Genomic DNA, 16,691 nt, shown 5'->3' on the forward strand with positions numbered 1-16,691 from the left:
GGTTTGGTCTTCCGGTTCAACTTCTTGAACTGGCGATACCTGCCTGATCCTCTAGGTGCAGCTGTGTGGTCCGCCTTAGTGCTCTACTGGGGAGGTTCCCGCTCTTCTACAGAAGATCGCCGATCCGTTTGGTGTTCCGAAGCCCTCTCCACATGCTTCTCTGAGGTTACTCCCGTTTGTTGCTCGGGGACTCCAGTCGTCTGCACCGCTGGGACTTCCGTCGTCGGTTGTGCAGGAATCTCTTTCGCTCTCTGAACGGGGACTTCAGCGTAGAGCGGTGGCTCCTTCGTGCTCGGCGGACGCACTGTCAGGTCTTCATCATCGTCGGACCACTCCAACACTGCAGTCCTTCGCGGTCGAGTAGCCTGGTCATCACCAAGCGAGATGCCGCCCGGTTTGTAGGAAGCGGTGCCCACCGTTTTTCTCCTCTTCCGAGCCGGCTCGTCTACCGCTGGCCTTTCCCACGGATTTTCTCCGATGCTGGGGGCGCATTATCCGACGAGGTGCTCAGCCCCTCCTCTTTGGGCTACGGCGGTCGTCGGCTGTCTACCCCCGTCGGCCATTCACTCCTCGGTACACCCAAGAAGTATACGGCTCTATCCTGCGAGTGGATCTTTTTACAGGTGAATGAGTCCAGATGTTTGGAAATGACGACGGATTAAAAGCATCAAGGAACATAATGCTGAGACGTTTACCTGGGGTGGCTGGTTTCTGTAGTTAAAGGGTTTTGAATACCCTAGCATGTTGAACGAGACATGCGAAGTGAACAGCTCTGCAGCTCGCTCTTCGATAACCTCCTTCAATAGCATATCCGGTTTCTCCTGGGTACCGTCAGTTTTCCCCTTTGAATTCAAAGGCAGGATGGGCTCTCTCCTTGCAGGGTTGAACGCGCCGTGATATAAAACTCACTGCTACCAATCCGCCGTTGATATTCACACCCCGGATTAAGTCAAGAAGCTCTTTCACTTGGTCCATGTCAACGTTTCTTGGCATCTCCGACCAACTCTTTTGGTTCTCCGGGATGTGATCAGGGTCACAACGGATGGCTGGGTCAGTCTGCCTTATGTAGAACCACCTTGCGTTCCAATTTTTCAATGATGTGTTCAGTGGCACATGAAGATATTCACCTGCCATTCTGTCACGCAGTTGAAGGTATACTCCGCCGACCACCTTGGAACCACCTCCACCTCTCTTCTTCAGCCAGAATAGATAACGGAAAAGGTTGAAGTGGGGAAGGATACCAAGGAATGCCTCATAGAAGTGGATAAAGATAGAGATGTGAAGAATGGTATTTGGGTGGATATTGCACAAACTGACTAACCATAGCTCCAACAAATCCCTAAGGAATGGATGAACAGGGAATCCCAACCCACGCCAAAAGTAATCTTCAAATACCACAACTTCGTCGGTATGAGGTGTTGGAAAGGGCTCACCGAGGGCCGGCCGCCATCTGGCGGTCGCGCAGTCAGGAAGAACGCCTGCCTCAACTAGTCTGTTCAGCTCCGCCTCTCCAGTGCGCAACGACACCCACTCCTCATCCCTTCGGGCCTCGGTGCCCGATTTCTTCGGGCTCGTCTTCTTCGATTTCATGGCTCCCTTCTTCGGCGCCATCCTTCAGATTCCGATTAGGGTTTGGCGGCGGAGGCAGATGTGCCGGTGAATCTGGAAATGCGGGAGTATTGGAGCAAAACGAAGTGGCAAGGGTGGGAGTGGGGACTGCGGCGGCACAGTTATAAAGCACTTTCCCCACCCTTTTTGCATCCGAGGGTTTTTGGGAAACCGTTCCCGCGATCTGCGCTGCTCCGAATTCTCCAACGCGGTTTAATGGGTCGCAAACTGGGCTTTTGCGCAACCGTAGCCCATGTCGCTCATTTATCGCCGCCTTTGTTGCTACTCGCCGAATAATCGCCGATTTCTCCGACATTTATTGAGGCTTAGTAACCGTTACTGTACAGCCGTTACTCCGATTTTTTCGCCACGGTTTGATTGCTCTGGTATCTCCGCTTGTAGCTCGGGGACTGGCTGCTTGCTCGGCTAGTCTTTCATTATTCCTCTGGTTCTGACCCTGGCACCACATGACCACGTCATCTACTGTCAGGCTCGGGGACTAAGTGGGCACACTTCACCTTGCGGTGAATGTGTGTTTTTCTCGTCTCGAGGCTTCGCCCGGGGACTGGCTGCTTGCTCGGCTGGTCTTTCATTATTCCTCTAGTTCTGACCCTGGCACCACATGACCACGTCATCTACTGTCAGGCTCGGGGACTAAGTGGGCACACTTCACCTTGCAGTGAATGTGTGTTTTTCTCGTCTCGAGGCTTCGCCCGGGGACTGCCTGCCTGCTCGGCTGGTTTTCTACTTTCTGACCCTGGCACCACATGACTACGTCATCTACTATCAGGCTCGGGGACTAAGTGGGCACACTTCACCTTGCGGTGAATGTGCTTGATTTTTCTGGAAGACTCCGTGACTCTGAAAGCCGAAGAAGATTATCACCTTTCCTCGTGGTCGGACTCTAAGTGGGCACACTTGGTCCACTAAGAGGAAAATTTTCAATTCTAGACTTGAGCTCCTTACACCCTTATGGCAAGCCGTGCTTGGGGCATGCTACTCGGCGATGGTCCACGCTGCTCGGCTATGATGCACGCTGCTCGGCAACTGCTCACAGCTGCTCGGTGACTCATCACGGTGGTCGGACCATGATTTGGACTGCTCGGCTTTGGTTCGCACCAGCTCGGACAAGCTTAAGACGGCGTTGCACAACGGGTACAAGGCGCTCGGGGACTAGCTGTGCGGGGTACGGCCCCGGATACCCACGACAGACCACATGGGTTGCGCGCCCTAGGGGTGGCCCAGCCCACAAGAAGAAGCCTTGCGAGGCACGACTCTGTTCGGCGCCTTCCGCAAGACATCGGGAAGATATCCTGAAGATACTACGAGATCTGTTAGGATATGTATGATCCCAAGATTCCTGTAATCAGTTATTACTTTCCGGTTATCTCTCAGATCTAACCGACTTGTAACCCTGTCTCCCGGACTATATAAGGCAGGCAGGGACCCCCTCTAAAATCACGGCATATCATACAATAGCTAATACAAACCAACAGACCACAGAAGTAGGGTATTACGTCATACTGATGGCCTGAACCTATTTAACTTGTGTGTCTCTGTTGCTTTCTTGTTCTTGATCTCGCGCTCCTCTATCTATCAATCTACCTTCGTGGGGTACCCCTCGGAGGACTGCCGACGATATTCTGTCGACAAGGTGGGGTATATGCACGTGGTTGTACCAAATCCTCGTCGTCGAAGGGGGAGGAGCTACGCGTGGAGGGCGGCGGCGACTCGATAGCGGTGTTCAGGGTCTCGATCTCTTGTTTGATAAGATCTTTAGCAAGAAGATTGCCACTATCCAAAACTTTGACAAATTTTCTACTAATTGCTTCGACTGACCTCTCAAACCGGTTTGCAACTTGGCTAAATGATTGTGAAGCTCCAATAATCCATAAAGACAGGCGATGGTATTCTCCCAGTAAGGTCTGAAACTTGTTGAATGATCAAAATGTGATGTGGCGGGCGAAGCTAGCCTCTAGCTAGTGGGTGCAAATGCACCACCCAAAATTTGTGAAAACAATGGTTTTTTCTAAAATTTCACCATATATGCACCACCTATCACCTATAGCACAAGTGTATACACCCACAAGGCAAGTGCACCACCCTCAAATTTGCTCTAGCTTCGCCACTTTGTGGCCATTGTTCTGAACGCTGCATGGTGCTTCTGTAGTCACAACCAGTTTCTCAATTCCTAATGCTGTATCTTTTTTTTTTCCCTGTGTGTTGTATTGTTCTTAGTCCTGCTGCGAATGTACCCTGGTCGCAAACATGCTTCGCTGCGCGGAGGCGTCAGCATGAGTGCAGGACTGTGATGAGCTGATCAGTCAGTGCTTGATGGCTGCATATTCTTCTCTCCTACGTATCTAGACACATAGTTACGCGTCTAACAAAGCAGATATCTATGTATTTAGAAAAGTCAAAAATGACTTATACTTTGTAACATAGGTAGTATGTTTTAACTGAGATGCGAACAAAGATAATAGACCGCTTTTATCTGATTTAGTTTATAACCAATAAATAGACAGACCGTTGACGACAGTTTACCATTCATTAATTAACATTTTATCACCTAAATAGTTCTCTATTCCTGCGTCTGGGCAAATAGAGGAACCTTCTGGTGAGAGCCAAACATCTGCAAAGATGAGGTGTCGCAAACAATTTTTCTGAAAAAAAAGACAAGTAGAGATTGCCTGCCCTGGGTCTGCCTTGTATTGCTTAACTGGATTAGTAGCTCTGACTGGATATTGGTGCTGTTTTTGTTTACCTGAGTACAAGGACTAGTCACTAGTGTGTAGCAACTAGCAAGGAAGCACCAGTAAAGTAATATCTGCTGAATGGTAGAATCTAGAGTGAATGTCATCTGGTGCTGTTCTCAAGTTAGTGATTACACAAACACTAATGTACTTCAGCACCAACAGAACCTAAGCGGAGTGGGAGAAGCTTAGCAACTATTAAGACAAAACCCCAGCCATACAGACCTGACTATAAATTCCAATCCCCCAATTCTCTAATTTCCAATCTACTTCTCCAGTTCTAGTAGATAGCTAGCACACATCCATAATTAAATCACTAAGTCTACACTACTGCACTTGGCTGCATATTGGTATAGACAAAAAAAAAGCAGCAATTTGTAAATTAACTGTTGAACCCCTTCGGTCTGTACCAAGGCAGCCCTTTGACCAAAGAATAAAAAACATTAGTATAACGAATTAGAAAGCCTATCTCCATTCCTATTCGTTTCAACTAGTTCTGCAGTCTCAATTCCACCCATAACTTCAAAGCATCACTGATACACTGAAATTAATAACTCCCTGCATGAAAATGGAACTTTGTATTGCCGTACATGGTTGCCAACATGGATCTGATGTTTAATCAGCAATGGCACGCATGTTCCAAGGAACATGGGACCTAGTTAGCATACAAATTTGAACCTACATCGCTACAACAGATACAATACTGATTTTGAGTATTAACACGGCAAAGCATAAACACTGATTGGTGCACAACAAAGAAGCTCCGCAAGTGAATAGTCTGCTGCTCCCTCAGCCACATTGTAGTTTGCACAAATATTGTTCCGCAACAGATACAATACTGCTCCCTCAACAAAGAATATATTGCCAGCATTGATACTTGCACAAATTTAATTGCATGTTTTCATTACATCTTCTGATTCTTTTCTTAGCTTCCAACCAATAAAGAATCAGGTTTCCTGTGAAACAGATGACCCAGGCTTCTGTCACACTGTAGTTACATGCAATATATTCTTGAGAATTTGAGATTAAACATCATCTGAAAGCTAACATTAATTCATTTATGGAAATAGTGTTAGGCTATGATGCATTTAACCCTCACATATCTCAGGAGTCAGGCCTATCTGCTCCAAACACAGGTCTCATCTAGTCAGGGTGACACAAACACACCGAGTGTCATCTCTCCTGAATACAACATATGGTTTTGGTTTTTGCAAAGACATGTTCACAGTTTCACTAACAGTATCCCACGCAATGTTTTAAAAAACGCTAGACGCTAGGCATGCGCTAGCCTAAAGTTTAGAGTTTTGGAAGTTTAAACGAGATTAAACGTGATTAAACGTTTTTGTTTTTTTTATTTTTGTGATTCTGAGAGAAAAATCAGTACTAATAACACAACTTGAAGTAATAACAGTGATCACAGATTAGCCCCCACTCCCAGCCTATATCAGATGATTTCCTCTTTAGGTGGTTGGCAACATCGGCGGCTTCTGGAGCCGGTGCTGCAGTACCAGCAGCAGCTGCAGCTTCGGAAGTCGACATCCTAATCCCAATCCAAGAACAAAAGTAGCATAGTAAGGACCAACAGATCAACGCATCCTAAGGACTAAGGAGCAGTACACATTCAATCTTAACCCTAAAATAAATCCCCAATCCAATTCATCAGTTCAATGATTGACATGCGTTTAATTGAGGTCAAAGTTTAATTGAGCGTTTACCCCCTAAACGCAACGCTGGGCCAAAGTTTAGCGTTTAAACGGGATTAAACGAAGTTTAATAATGTTTTTTAAAACATTGATCCCACGCTATTCCATTGTGCTTTTCTTCTTTGTAAGTCTCGGGCTTCGCTGATCACACACTTCTTTCAACAGGGCCCTTAGCACACATCCACAATAGTGCACCACAAAATTCTCATCAAATGCCAAATATGTCAGCATATACTACTAGTTAAAGAGAAGAAAAAAAACTAAATATTTTATTGATAAGTGCATAATAGCTAGTGTTACAACACCACACTTACACATAAAAGCAAGCTTAGAGTGTGAAAACTAAACTAAAATTACTAAGTCTGCTTGTCACGTTTATGTTTATCAGCTAATTCCTTCAGCTTATGGGTTCCCAGCAGATTCAACACGCACATTGGCAAAAGAAGCAGGAGGCAAACCAGCAGTGGACCCACCTCATCAAGGCCAGGTAATTTTGTGTAAAACAGATAGACGTATAAGACGATTTGTAGCAATATGTAAGGATTCTGAAAAACAACCACAGAAATTTAAAATGTTAGTTATGAAATTTGGAACATTATAGTTGCATTTGCCATAATTATCATAAAGGAGAATATTACTTATCATTAATTCTATCGCTAGCATATAGTGATATTACTGTAACAAAAAGAGTCCCACAGAAACTTTCAGAAGGATTGATGGTATGCTCATTATCAGTATAATGGTTGAGGAGCTTATAAACAAAAGCATTGGAACCAGACCAGTGGGAGAGCTCGAACCAAGCAGCAGAAGAGTGGTGGGGGGTGTGTGTGGGGGGGGGGGGGGGGGGGGGGGGGGGGGGGCAATTGGATTAAATAGTGATACAAGTCATGCACACACAAATACTTGGGCTTCCACAATCCCATGAGTAACAAAACTCAGTCTGCCCCTAACCCTGTTGCCACATTTCTCACAAGCTTTCTGACACCATCTACCTCACTACATACTGACACATGCTGCATCTGATGTTGCCTTATGCTACCATGAACCCAACCCTTGTAAGCTATGGCCTCATGGACTCACATGTTCTCCCTAACAAATGTCCTTAAGTAATTGATTTACCACCACATGCCACTGGACTTATTAACTGAAATGTGAACAAAGCAGTAAAGCAGAGAAGACAATAAATGCAAATTTTGCTAGAAGTTAGGAATATTGTGCAGCAAAGTCTCCTAACGTTATCCTGTGTAACTGCAAGTTCTTGAAATTTGGCTATCGCAGAAGTTAACACTATCACAGAAGATGTAAAGATTTTTATCACAGCAGCTTCGAACTATTTTATATTGCTGAACTTCCCATAATTTTGAGAACTTTGTAAGCATTTTCTGGCTCTTCTAGAACCATATCAATCAACCAAATTTTCTTGAATGACATACAAGCTACAAACTGGCTGCAGCAGGTACGGTTCACTGAGCTGCACATTACTGAACTCAACGAAGCCAAGTTAACCAAAACAGCAATCGGAGGAATCCTACCAAAGTTAGCACGAAGCATGCAGAGCTCGAATGAAGTGACATTGCAGCTGGTGGTTCTGGTGGAAGGACAAAACTAGAGGGAGCTGATTGCAACAGCAACAGGCATGGGTAGCAGGAGCACCGAGCATCACACTCACACCTGTTACAGCCATCGCGGCAGGCGGTAACAGTGAAGAGTAGCGGCTGTGGTGGTTCGGATCCTCTGAATTATCTGCCCACTCACTCATTTACAGAGCCGTGCAGTGACCGATTCATGACAACGCCCACTGGGTTTGGGCATCCAGAGCCGGTACCGTTAACTTTCTCGATGCACATCCTCACAGAGGCATGCCCCTCCGCCGCCGTGCCGCTCCCGGCCACAACGGCGACCCCAGTCCCCAAGTGCTGAGTTGGAAACACCTATAGATGCGCGAAAACTAACGAATCCCCAACGCCACAACTTCCCGCCAGATAATAAAGGAACAGGATGAATCTTCGGATGACGGCACTCGGCGAGGCAATTTTGGACAGATTTTTCGATTTTCTTTCGTCCTCGAACTACAGATAAAAGGGCATAAGGGACCTGTGTTGATCAACAAGCAGGAGTACGTGCTTACCTTGAAGAATCCGGACCAATCGAATCCTCCTCCGTTCTCCCTGCGTTCTTCTGGCACGACGGCGCCGCCTTCCCCCTTCGTCACTTCCATCCCTCCGGCCTCCGCCCCGATTTTGCTCCCGTCAACGGGGCAGACGTGGGCTCTCTGGGCTGGGTATCGAAATCGGACAGGTGGGCTGGCCTCGCCCAACGGGCCCAAAGACAAGCACTATATATTCTCTACTTATATATATTATATATATAATTAGAATAAAATAAATAAGAAAAAGAAAAATAATTTTTTAAAAGGAGAAAAATGAAATAGAAAAGGTTATACCATACTTAAAATATGTATCCGAGATGGGCCTTCATGGCCATGTGGTAGTTGGAGACCTATTTTTATGCCGAACATGTCAAATCAGCCCTATATTCTACCCGTTCGCTGGTCTGAAACTTGGCTGAAAAACACTGTTCCGGCTGGTTTGTTGTGAGAGAAAAATACTGTTTGACTGGTTTGGTAAACAGTAACTTGAGAGTGGGGATCAGCCGGCTGGCTGAAAATTTCAGACCAGCGAACAGCCCAATTATCATGGAAAAACATAGGATGAGACAGGGCTAGTAAGAGCAGAGATGACACCTCCATCAGCGACAGAGCCACCCTAGCGGTGGGGTGGGGCAGCCGCCCCAGCTACCGCCGAGCTCTCCCAGACCCCCAGACCCCGTCTTCTTCCCTAACACCGGCGGTGAGCACCAGCGGGGTAGGCGCCGCGCATCTCGTCCTCTGGCTCCTGGCTCCACACTCATTGCTGTTGCGGCAGCGGCAGCCAAAGCTCCTGAACCTGTTGTTCTTGCATTGTTCTTCAACTGCTGTAGGCGGCGGTGCTAGAGGTGCCTCCAAGAGGACCTTACTCTGCCTCTTCCGGTGAGCTCCTAGTGGTGGCACCAACACCAACGGTCAGGCGTGCAAAGAAGCGAGATGGGTGAGAGAAGAGAAAGAAATAATGTTATTTTATTTCTTATGGATGCGTAGGCTAAGGTGAACTTTTGGTGTCAGTTTCTCGTGGTGCAGCTTTATAATGTTACGGTCTATTCTTGTAGCAGCAATAAATGCCTAATGTTGAAAACACAAGCTGAAAAGTATTATTCGCTGATTTATTGTAAGAGAGAAAAACTATTCCTTAGGTGAACAGCTGGTTCCACATGTCTCTCACTCCCTCAAGCGTTGCGGCGCGCTGAATAGATTTTAGGTCCCGACGCTCGCTTGTCATCATCCACCTGGTCAGGCCAGGCCTAGTTCGATGCATCATTCATCGGCACTTCAATTCTCAGACCTGATCTGTACATGCACCACTACGGCAAGTCCAGCCGGGAGCTGACCGGGCTGTACATGCGGCAGGAGGTGCACGCGCACGAGGGCTCGATATGGAGCATCAAGTTCAGCCCCGACGGCCGGTTCCTCGCCAGCGGCGGCGAGGACAGCGTGGTGCGCGTCTGGGAGGTCTTGAACGTGGACGCCTCCTCGTCCGCCGTGGCGCAGGAGCTCTCCACCTCCCTGCCTCCGCAGACGCCGGCTGCATCCACGGACGGCGGCAGGTCAGCGGCGGCGCCCGGGCTGGCGGCGCAGTTGTCCAGGAAGGTGAGGAGGGGGAGGAGCAGCAAGGACGTGCTCCCGGAGCACGTCGTCGTGCCGGAGTCCGTGTTCACGCTCGCCGAGCAGCCGTCGTGCGCCTTGGAGGGCCACCAAGACGACGTGCTCGACCTGTCGTGGTCCAAGTCCCAGGTTTGCAATGTCGTTCCACTGAGCTTACCATTGTCGCCGCTGATTGCTGCTGCTCCGTAAGCAGAGGGCGTAAGCGTGACGTGCCGTGGGCGCCATTGTTGGTTGCAGCAGCTGCTGTCGTCGTCCATGGACCACACGGTGCGGCTCTGGGACGTGGTCACCAAGACGTGCCTGAGGGTGTTCCCGCACAGTGACTACGGTGAGTTCGATAGCCTGCACTTAGTCTGCAGGTTGCCTTTGCATAGCGACTGATCTTGATTGTGCGCGCCATGAACGCCGCAGTTACCTGCGTGCAGTTCAACCCGGTGGACGATGGTTACTTCATCAGCGGCTCGCTTGACTGCAAGGTGCGCATCTAGAGCGTGCCGGACCGGCAGGTCGTCGACTGGAGCGACCTCAACGACATGGTCACCGCGGCGTGCTACACCCCAGACGGGCAGGTACGTTGCCTATGTATGCATCACACACACTCGTTATTGCATTGCACCAAACTACAAAGCAAATTCCAAAATGTTCATGTCACTGATAGTTTTCACCTTTTCAAGGCTGCGATTATTGGGTCGCACAAGGGGAGCTACCGATTCTACAAGACAACAGGTTCGTGCAGAATTCTGATTCATTCAGTCTTGCATTGTGCTGAACATCTGACAAGCAATTGGTTTGCATGTCAGATTGCAAGCTTAACCAGGAGGCACAAATCGACATGAGCATAACAAAGAAACGCAGGTCGCAGGCCAAGAAGATCACAGGATTCCATGTATGTCCATTACAGTTACAGTTATGTCAGACTCTTTGTCTGAAATCAATCCAGTGAGCATTCCATGAGCTCATCTGTAGTTCCATTATCCAAAAGAAAAGTTGCATTGGTTGTGTAGTTTGCGCCGGGGAACCCGTCAGAAATCTTGGTGACAACGGCGGACTCGCAGATCCGGGTGTTCAACGGCATCAGCGTCCTCCAGAAATTCAAAGGTACGCAGCCATTGCGGCGAGCGCACGCCCCAGCCTTCCCTTGCACGCATCAAGGACGCCATGCACGAACTCCGCAACCCAAAAAGGGAACCCGTGTTTCTTCCTGCCAGGCTTCAAGAACACCAGCAGCCAGATCTCGGCGTCCTAGTGTCCTACACCGCCGACGGCCGCTACGTGGTGTGCGCCAGCGAGGATTCCAACGTCTACGTGTGGCGCCGTGTCCCCGGCAGCGTCAGCGGCGGCGGCGGCGGCGGCACGGGCGGCAGCGGTAGCGGCAGCATCAGCGTCAGGGCCAAGACGTGGCTCACCAGCCGGTCCTACGAGTACTTCTTCTGCAGGGACGTGTCCGTCGCCGTGCCGTGGCCCGTGTCGCCGTCGTCCTTCCCGCCGTGCGACGCGTCCCGGGGTGGCAACGGCAACGGCAAGAGCGACACGCCCAGGAAGCAGCAGAGCTCGTCACGACGCGACGACGTCGTGGGCGGCGCCGGCGGCTGCGTACCGCGGGTGACCAAGTCCGGGCCGATGACGTACCACGGCGGCGGGCAGCTGCACCCGGAGCTGTCTCGCCGCGAGTCGCAGTCCTCCGCGCGGTGGCACGGCGGCGCGGAGGGCGGCAACGCGTGGGGGATGGTGTTGGTGACCACGAGCCGTGGCGGCGAGATCCGGGTGTACCAGAACTTCGGCATGCCTTTGGCCAATCTCTTCCACTAATGGTGATTGCGGGTCCCGATTTTGAAGGGAATGAATATTCAGCAGGATAGCCGCAGTTTGCTGGGCTTGGATTTGAAATTGGATGAATTTTGCAGCAAGGATAACCTTTCTTCTTCAAGAGGAGATGAACTGATGTACAGGCTGATATACAAGAAGATTTTTTAGAAAAGATATACAAGAAGAATAGAAGTGGAGTACAAATGTGATGCACTATTAACCAATGTATGATGAGCAGATGCAAAGAGCTTTGTGTAAATCTAGTTGGGGTTCCCCTTTGCTATGAAAATAGGTTGTGCTTATGATCAACATGGAAGAGGCATAACAAAACAAATTTGCTAGATATAACTTTTTTTTGGGAATAATATGCTAGATATAGCTTATAAGATGACTAAGATTTTGCAAGTCACCAAAAGTTTGAGATAAATTAGCACAACTACGAGGAAAAAAATGATCCGTGTTATATCCATGGCTATTATCTGAGAAACCGCACATCCCACAAAAGTCTATATAAGGGGTCTCCTATTATTTTAAGTATAGATTTTTCTGCTTCTTCCTCTCCAACAGATTACTAATATATTTAAAGTCTATATAAGCAGATTTCCTACATTTTGAGGGAGAGGGATGGGAACGCGTCCTCCTTTAGGCTTTTGTTTGGATGCACATGTATTCATCTAAATCCACATGTCTTCAAGTGGATTGGAATAGAATTAAACTAAGTTCCAATATTCCAACCCACTATAAGACATGTGGATTGAAGTGGATACACATACATCCAAACAAGACCTTATAGATTTAGTTTTTGTAGTACTTGTTTCATCTAGGGTTTGGTTTCTAGCGTCAGGTGAGGCGGTGGCGGCTATGGCCTTTTGAAATAAGGTCTCTCCTTGCCCCAACAACGTCCAATCTAACACCGATGAAGGGCCGGAGAGAGTACATTTTGTTTGATCTGTTGTGAAAGCCCTAGTTTGATTTTGGTAATTGAGTGCCAACCATGTGGATTAATGCTTTCATTGAGTATGATTGGCTAGAGTCCACTTGATGGTGATGAACAAGGCATAGGAGGTGATGGAGATGGAGATCATGATCACATAAATGCAAAGGTTCATCAAATGGTGAGAAGATGGAGCAAAAGCAAGCCACATGCAAAGGTATATGATAGGGCTTTGCTTTTGCCAGCCAAGGTGCAATAGAGTGCACGGTTGGATTTAGGATAGATGTCCGTACTACAGACACGAGAAATCTTTAATTGCAATGGTCATCTAGTGGCACTAAGTGTGAGCTTCATCTACATATGCATTGCTCTTAGTGAAGTGGCGAGGTGCATGAGAAAACACTGGAAAACTGTTTGTGAAAAGCTAACTCAAGTGCTAAAATTGTTTTGGTATATGCTTGGAAGAGTTAGCACTTAAAAGAAAAGAAAAAGGAGAAGATAGAAGTGCTTCAGGGGCCTTGGAGGCCTTGCTGCTGTCTGGCCCGGAAACTCCGGCTGATTGGGCCAATTTCCAGACGTCCAGCCTTTTGGCGCACGGGCCTGCGGCCCAAATTTCCCAACTCGCGGGAAATTTTCCGAACATCCTCTTTTTGTTGCTGGCGCGGTTCTGCTGTGGCTCTGCGGGCCGTGCGCCTGGGCCCTCGGGCGCGAGTGTGGGCCGACAGGCCGGCCCGACCGTGCGCATGGGGGATCCCCACTCCGGAAGAGTGTGAGCTCTAGCCCTTTGGCCAACTCCAACCTGCCAAAAGGCCACTTACATCCTATCAAAAAAAGAAAAAGGCCACGTACATGGCGGGATCGGTCGACCTGCACCTTGAGCCAGTTGATGCACGTCTCGTGCTCCAGCAAGAAGTGCCCCATGGATTTCTGAAGCTGCTGGTCGGTGATCGGCCAGGATGTTTCAGTCCCATGGAAATAGTTGCAGACGACACATTGGCGAGGCTTTTGAATTTGTTAGTCCCTTTGATCACCTCGAACACGGCCGGGTTCCCTACTGGCGCAACCATCTTGTTCTTGTCCATGCATGGCATTGGCATCAACGATGTTTGCATCTGCGACATCCCAGGGGCGAGCTGCAACGTCTCATCCATGTATATCGGCCACATTTGTATGCTATGGATATGTCAAGATTCAAAATTTTTTGAATGACCAACACATGCATTTTGAATTGATTTCTATGTTTTCATCTGCTTGCTAGCAGGTGGTTTCCACTACATATTTTGCCAATTATATAAGCTTATTTACAAAACAGAATTCAAGGCCTAATAAACAGAAGAAGGAAGAAATTACCTAGAAGAGAAGGGCATAGGCTGATCACTTAGGGTATAGCCATCCATGGATTTCGGGATATGGATATCATGTTGTCTGTTTGCTTGGATAAATGGGGCGTGCCATTTTTTTGTTATTGGTTGGATGGATAAGAGTGGATGAGATGATAATAGTTGACTGATTATGTCTATTATTTAAAAATAATTAAACTAACTATACACTAATAAATATACACCGACACTAATTTTGTCATTATAATTATTAATTAAAGATAAATATGTTAATTAGCACTACTGCTAACCTAATAGTCACACAATATGTGCTCTAATTAATATAATAGCACTTATCAAAACTAACTTTATTATTAGAATTACTAATAAATAAGGGAGAATTATGTATTTGGCACTGAAACAAATCAGTCTTCCGCATTTGACACTAAAAAATTTGAACTTTCTTATTTGGCACCAAATTGAAATTTCCTTCCCTAGATAGCACTGCCGTCCATTTGGGCTAGTAACGGCGTCAAGTGGCTGGTAAAATGACATCAATGCCCTTCTTTGTAGCAGAAATACATGATGCCAAATAGGGAAATAATAGATGGATAGGTTGTCAAATAACAAAATTATAAATATCACAAATATATTATGAACTAAAACATGGGATTTTGATAATCGAAGTCTGTAAATAAATAAATAATAAATTTCAAATTCTAAGGCAAGAGCAGCATGGGATTTTGATAATCGAAGTCCTGTCAAATGCAGCATATTACACCTTGATTTTTCAAAACTCACAAAACGAATAGTATGGTTGGCCCAGTTGCTATTGTTACCTATATGTCATCTCCATTGGATACCGGAAACCCGATTTCTCATAGAGTGAAGCATACACAGCAAGATCATCCTCAGTGAACCACTCTGGAAGAGGTGTTGACAAGTCCGCAAGGTCCATAATCTCTTGGTCTTCTTTTGCTATTGGGATCTCGCTCCTAGAGAAGAGCACGTAGATGGTCTGAACAACTCTCTTGACATCTTACCGGCCAAAATCAGCCTCCGCTCTTCCCGGTTCCTACAAGAACAAGCTTCCCCTGTCATTGTTTTCGGCCACTGTACTCAATTCGGCAATGGGGATTATATATATTTTTAGATTAGAGAACAACCCGCCAGCGCAAAATGTAGAAGCCTTCTGGCAAGCTGGTATAGGATGAGCCACCGTTAAGGAAGGGGACCCCCAAACACATAACACCACATGTGCGGCTAGGGTGACGTAGAGCAAACTCATAGGCTGGCATGGCTCCGAAATCCTTCACCACAAGGAAAGCCTGTCAAGATTCACAAGGTAAGATTATTTTTTGAAGAAATTTCACTATGATTGGAAATTATTTAATTCAACTGAACTAATGACTTAGTAGCACAAGTTGGGCAGATAACCAAAATAGGCAAAGCTTAGACTGATGGACAATAGAACTGCCAAGAAGGTTTCTCTAAGAAATACACAGGAATTCTATCCTTTTTTTCCTTCAAATTTCCACCTTATTCTGAATAAAAATAAACTGCCAAGAGGTTGGATTCAAAATGTTGGTCTTATTTGTTTCTTCTATCTAAATATACACTAAGTATGTTTTCCCAACAAATCATATCGTCGCATGAGGTGGAAAACAGTGGTGAACGAATTCTACGTGCCCTTAGAATTGCACAAACTTAACAGCAATTTTCCTTAAGAACTACTTCATCCATAGTATTTTTTTAAAAAAAAATCCTAGCATATCGTTTGAGATGTACATTCCAAATCCTTCAAAACATATAGCCATGTCGGAACATTCTTACATGGTTCCTGTCCACCCATCGTGCCAATCGCAGTATCATATCAGATAACCTAACAGTGACAAGTCGCACTGAAGTACTGAACCAACAACTACCAAGAAAAAAAAATCCCCAATCAAGACCAAACCCAAGAACTTACCACAGCGATTCTAAAAAAAAGCAGTATTACCTTGGGAATGGAGAGAGCATCGAGGATTGCAAGGAGATCCTCCACCAGGTCTTCCTACGACGCCGCCTCCGGCTCCGGCGGCTGGTCCGAGAGCCCGTACCCTCGCCAATCCGGCGCGATGGCGTGGAACCCGGCAGCGGCCACGGCCAGCATCTGGTGGCGCCACGAGTACCATATCTCCGGGAAGCCATGCAGGAACACCACCGTGCCCAATGCCAGGAGCCGCCGCCGCACCGCCTCTGCCACGCTGCTGGTTGGCCGGAGGGGCCGCGCCGCCTCCGCCACGCCGCGGGCTGGCCGGTGCATCGTCCCCGCCGCCGCGCCTGCGCCACGGCCTGGCTCTGCCGGGTGAGGTCGCCCTGCCAGAGGGCACGCGCAGCTGGTGCTGGGTGCCGCCGGCCGTAACATCCTCTGCTCCATCATCTCTCCTCCTCCTTCCATCAATCTAGGGTTTGGTTTTTTTTCGGGGAAGAAGGTCACGGACTCACGGGAGACAGAGTGCTCGGCCGCTCGGGAAGTATTGGATGCGTGAGTAACAGAGGGTACGTTGGTCACGCTAAGAAAAAACTGACACGGTCAAAATAGTTAACTAACGGATGAATGGATGAAATGGACGGTAGTGCCATATAGGGAAGAAAATTTTAACTCGGTGCCAGATAAGAAAGTTCAAATTTTTAAGTGCCGAATACGAAAGACTGATTTGTTTCAGTGCCAAATACATAATTCTCTCAATAAATAATATAACATACTAATAATCCTTAATTTATTTGCTAATGACAGCGATAAGAAACACATGGATAAGCTTATGCGCC

General features: G+C 47.4%; 2 pseudogenes; one reads left to right on the forward strand and one right to left on the reverse strand.

The window, feature by feature from the left end:
- The first annotated feature begins 9,512 nt into the window (after positions 1-9,512).
- LOC136490014 (uncharacterized) lies at positions 9,513-11,630 on the forward strand (annotated as a pseudogene).
- A 2,944-nt stretch (positions 11,631-14,574) lies between these two features.
- Positions 14,575-16,297, reverse strand: LOC136490015 (uncharacterized; annotated as a pseudogene).
- Between the last annotated feature and the right edge of the window lie 394 nt (positions 16,298-16,691).

The sequence above is a fragment of the Miscanthus floridulus genome, chromosome 10, assembly GCF_019320115.1.
Source record: "Miscanthus floridulus cultivar M001 chromosome 10, ASM1932011v1, whole genome shotgun sequence".
NCBI lineage: Eukaryota > Viridiplantae > Streptophyta > Magnoliopsida > Poales > Poaceae > Miscanthus > Miscanthus floridulus.